General features: G+C 43.1%; 1 pseudogene across 1 annotated transcript; it reads right to left on the reverse strand.

The window, feature by feature from the left end:
• Positions 1–782: 782 nt before the first annotated feature.
• On the reverse strand, positions 783–2,543 carry LOC309972055 (mitochondrial ribonuclease P catalytic subunit-like; annotated as a pseudogene). Its single transcript has one exon. The product of its transcript is annotated as a mitochondrial ribonuclease P catalytic subunit-like (transcript).
• Between the last annotated feature and the right edge of the window lie 2,844 nt (positions 2,544–5,387).

Here is a 5,387-nt window from a genome sequence, read left to right on the forward strand (position 1 = left end):
TGCCATTCATATTCCTCTTGGCAGAGGGCAATCTTCTCCTCAAATATTCCATATAGTCTTAGAAACAGAGGAAAAAAAGGTAAAAATTATGGCCTATTTTCAGATAGGTCTAATAGAGTTGGTCAGTATTATCTCTTCTATGGAATATACTTTAAAGGAGAGCAATTCAGAATAGCTGAGGATTTTCTAAGCAGCCCACTCCAATTCTTCTTTAGACAGGCATTTTGTTTCCTTTAAATATTAAATTGTCTTCAAAAAAATTTTTTTTATATATATATTTATTTATTTATTTTTGGCTGCGTTGTGTCTTCGTTGCTGTGCACGGGCTTTCTCTAGTTGCAGCGAGCGGAGGCTACTCTTCATTTCGGTGCGCGGGCTTCTCGTTGCAGTGGCTTCTCTTGTTGTGGAGCACGGGCTCTAGGCATGTGGGCTTCAGTAGTTGTGGCACACAGGCTCAGCAGTTGTGGCTCGCAGGCTCTAGAGCGCAGGCTCAGTAGTTGTGGTGCACGGGCTTAGCCGCTCCGTGGCATGTAGGATCTTCCCAGACCAGGGCTTGAATCTGGGTCCCCTGCATTGGCAGGCGGATTCTTAGCCACTGTGTCACCAGGGAAGTCCTCCCCACAAAATTTTTTTTTATTAAAAATCAGTTTACTGATATGCAAACCAACTGGACCAAACAGGACAAACAGGATAGAAGCAATACTCTAAACAAGCGTCAACTTAAGAGCTCTGATGCCAACCGGGAGGACACCCAAACACAAGTTTAGCATGGGGGTAAGAGTCTATGTCTTCTGGTGAAGGCAAAGCCATTTGGTTGGCACTTCATAGGAATATCTTTCCACCAGGTCGTCATTGTAAGGTGTGTGCCACGAGCCTCCAGTTGTTTGCACCAGGGTGTCAAAGATGAGAATATGCTGAAAAGTTATTTTTGATCCCGGATGCCTACAAACAATTGCTAGCTGATGTCCTTGCTGCCACTTAAATAACAGGTGTTGGGCCTTGGCATCAGGAACACAGGCCTTGTGGTCCCGCATCAGATCTTTTGTGATAAACTTGCAGTGGTTCCCTGAGTGCAGTGTGGCATACAGAAGGAACGACATCCTCTGAGATGTTGTCAGCAAAAAAAAAAAAAAGCTGGCTTGCTTTTGCACATTTGCCACATCATCCTTCCTCCACCAGGAATTCTGCATTAACATATGCTTCCGGCCCAGGACCAGCACTTGAAGATTCTGCTTGGCTAGCTGCGAGACCACATCCAAGAGAACTTGAGATTCACGAGCTTTAGGAAACATTTTGGCAACACTGAGCTCATCAATGACAATATCAAAAGGAGGACAGTATTTTACAAAGTTCTGAAATCTCAAGTTCCTGAGGTGCTGTCTTTTTGTATTGGTCGCCTCCATCTATCACATCCCTCATGATTTTTTCCCTTGAGAAATTCATACTCTTCTGAACTCAGGTGAATAGACTCTACAGTTTTTCCACAGTCCAAACACTGACGACTTTGCTGGACTGTGGTGAACTGTCCTTTCCATTCTTCTCCAGGAACACTTTCAAACCATGCTTTTATACTGTGTGCAAATGACTCCCCAGGATACAGCTGATTATTTCTTAGATACAATAGAATGTCATGTAGTTTGTTTGAATGCGATCATCTTTCATGTCTTTTCCAAAATCAAAGAAGGCTTTTAATGTTTCCAACATAGGAAAAATATCATGACCTAACAACTCTTGATACAAATTCCAAACTACACTTCCATCTTGATGAAAGAGGGCTCCCTGGATACAGTCACTATAGTTCTTTTTTTAAGGAATCATGACTTGTTTGATGTCCTCTAACAGCAGCAAGGCCTCTCTCCATCTGTCTGTATGGATTAATCCCTGGATGAGAGGAGTGTACCCTCCAGCTTCTAAACGCTTGTATCTGGCTTTCATGATTTCATAGACATCAATAATTTCGATGTCTGCTTATGAAAAACACAGAGATACAAATACTTGACCAGCAAATCATAGCCTACAATACCACTGTTTTTTGCAGCTACCTATGCCAGCACAGATTTGGCCACAACTACAGAAATATGGCATTTAACCATCTGTGAAATGATCCAATTTTCAAAGTTAGCCTTTTCTTTGAATTCTTCCTTAAGTTTATCCCACTCTTCTGAATTCAAAGGTTTTGTCGGGACTTGAATAATGTTCTTCACAGGTGGCAAGACGTGCTCTTTACTCAGAGGATTCATCTGTTATCTCTTCTTAAACGCTCCAGCTGCAAACATGTGAGCAGAATCGGCAGAGACTTGCTTATTACTGCCCTCATCTTTTTTCCTGACACATCTGGCTTTGGCTATCAGCAGATTCATTGCTTTAGTATTCTGTGGAGACACTGTTTTAAGAGAAAACCACTTCTCTTGGTTCCTGAGGCCATAACAATCTTAGAGAGAGAGAGAGAGAGAGAGAGAAGAGTGACCTGGGCCTAGCCCAAGGTATGGGTTGCTCTTCCAAAGTTTAGGAAAGCTTCGAATACCAGTGAAATAGAAAGTCATTATGCAGTTAAGTCAGCACCAGATTGTGAGAGAGATGTTCAAAAAGCCCCAACTTCTACAGCATAATTAAGGGATTTGCGGGTAGGGGGCGGAGATCAAAGCGCAACTTTCTAAAAGATGATTTTCAGCTTCTCACAGACGTATCAAATGCTTTTGGGGTTAGCAGCAACGAAGCTTGGTTGAGATCTCTCCATTAAACAAGGATATGGGGACATGCAACCTTGGTCGCAAGTTCCAGGACCAGGGGACCGAGCAGGAATCCTCTGGTGCCTGTTACATTCCAGTCCGTGAAAAGCAACACCCACGTACCATGCAACCATAAACGCGGCGGAAATTCCCAAAAAAATTTGTTTAAAGAATTTTATTATTAGATTTTCTAAATCTTACTAAGACAAAGAATTAAGCATTAAAACATTACCTTAGGGTTACTGAATATACTATTTTTTTTGAATTTTATTTTATTTTTCTATACAGCATGTTCTTACTAGTTACCTATTTTATACGTATTAGTGTATATCTGTCAATCTCAATCTCCCAGTTCATCCCACCACCAACCCCCCACCGCTTTCCCCCCTTGGTGTCCATACATTTGTTCTCTACATCTGTGTCTCTATTTCTGCCTTGTAAACCGGTTCATCTGTACCATTTTTCTAGATTCCACATATATGTATTAATATACGATATTCATTTTTCTCTTTCTGACTTACTTCACTCTGTAGGACAGTCTCTAGGTCCATCCACATCTCTACAAAGGACCCCATTTCATTCCTTTTTATGGCTAATATTCCATTGTATATATAGGGTTCTGCTGGGGTTATCAACCATAGTAAGGCACCCTCCTCGCCCTCACAAAATAAAAATACAAATTCTCTTTCTCTCAGATACAAACACACATGTAGAGGTGGGTACAGGAGCTCAGATCAGCTAATCAGATGCTCTCTGGACATGGCCACTCTCAAGAGGGCACCCACAGGGTGCAAAAGCAGCACCCAGAGGTTTGGGCCTCAGATTTCTGAGGTGAAGTCCCTGCAGCTTCTCAAGTTTTGTCTGTCCTAAGGCCTGATTTTTCAAATCTTCGTTTAATTCTCCAAGCAATCCATTATATCTCCAGGATATGTCTTCTCCCTTGTTTGACTTAGTCAAAGTCATTTTCCTTTGCTTACTGCAAAGAACCCTAACTGATGCGGCAGGGCTCACATTCAGGGCGTTCTGAGGCAGTGCAACTGGTAGAAATGGCCTTGGACTTGGTTGGAGTTGCGGGGGGAGGGGCAGGTAAAAGGCTCCCAGTCTTGGTTGAGCCCTGATTCCTTACGTAACACTGAGCAATCAGGACACTTCTCTGAGGTCCATATCTCACAGTTACTAAATAAGGAGTTGAGCTTAGAGACTTCTTTTTTTTCCAGCTCAAAAACTGGACAGTTTTATGAATGAAAGGGAACTGAGTAGGACAGGAGAGTAGGCTAGCATAGACTTGCTTCGCCAATATGACTTCACAGGACTTGGAGGAACTTTTCTGAAGGAATTGTGGTGACTCTCAGCATTGTCGCCCTCTACCACCGAGAGGACTTGGCTAGGAGCTAGTCGGCTGAAAGCTGCTGCCAGTGGGAGCTTTGCCAACAGGACCAGCTGACCAAGTCCGAGGCCACATCCATGCTGCCTGAAGTTCCCGCCAATAAGGGGCTGCTTCATCGAAACCTTGCTGGGGTCTTGCCAACAGTTACCATTTCTAGAAAGGTGTCAGCCCATGGTGACCATATCCAGCCCTCATCACCTTAGTGTGAATCACTCTTAAAATGTGAGGGAGAGAAGAGACTGCCAGCTTTTGCATATAATTCTTGAGGAGGATGAACAGAGGTTTCCTACCAGTAATACATTGTGGGTTTGATTCCTGGAAGATGCGTGCAAGGGAAAGCACGTGGACCTGTGGAAATCTCCCCAGGCCCTAGGGTCCCAGTATGCTGTGCCCAGGTGTCGCTTCTCAGGTGGCGCACAACCACAGGACACCATGACACGGGAGCACCAGAGGAAAAACCAGGCGGGGCAGAAGCTGTCACGCTTCCTGAAGAAGAGCCTGGAGAAATGGAAAATGAAATCTGTCCAGAAACAATGAGCCAACTTGCTCTAACAAATAGTATTAGCCCCAAGGAACTCTTAACTTGTAGAAAACGTGTAACAGAATGGAAATAAATGAACGGTAATTCAGGGCACCATCTTAGGTTCTGCTGACCTCGTGGTTGGAGAAACTCTGCAGAGTGAAAAAATGTTTTTTGAAAGTAAGGCTTTCCAAGCTAACCGGGATCCCCAGAGAGTAGGAACCCAAGAAAAGGATGTAGTACATTTTGGAAATGTCTCCTGTACATTCCTCTCTTCTGTTGTTAAATTACACCAAAGCCCAAGCTAGATACCACTGATGAACAGAAGGCTCAATCACAAGCCAAAGATATAAGTGTTTGTTCTCGAAGTAACCTGTGATGTTACCTATGAGGCCAGGATAGTCCTACTTGAATGACTCTCGAATCAGGTAGCAAAGACCAAGCCGCACAGAGATGAGAAACAGTTAAACAGCCAAAAACAAAGAAGAAGAAAATGGACATATCTTTGTCTCTTCTTTATTCCCAGCTACTGGAAATGAGTAAGAAGGAATAAAAGGGAGAGACATATTTGTAAGTACAACCTACACATCAAAACTAAGGGATTTCTAGATATTGGAGGGAAAGCTAAATGTCACTCACCCTGTATATTACATTTGACCACCTAAATTCGAGTTATAGGAGTTCCTTCAAATTGGGGCAGCACAGGAAAGAAAATATTTTGCTGTAAGCAATAACCAGAGTGCATTCTCAC

Source organism: Leucopleurus acutus (genome assembly GCF_964270905.1).
Source record: "Leucopleurus acutus genome assembly, chromosome: 15".
NCBI classification, from domain to species: domain Eukaryota; kingdom Metazoa; phylum Chordata; class Mammalia; order Artiodactyla; family Delphinidae; genus Leucopleurus; species Leucopleurus acutus.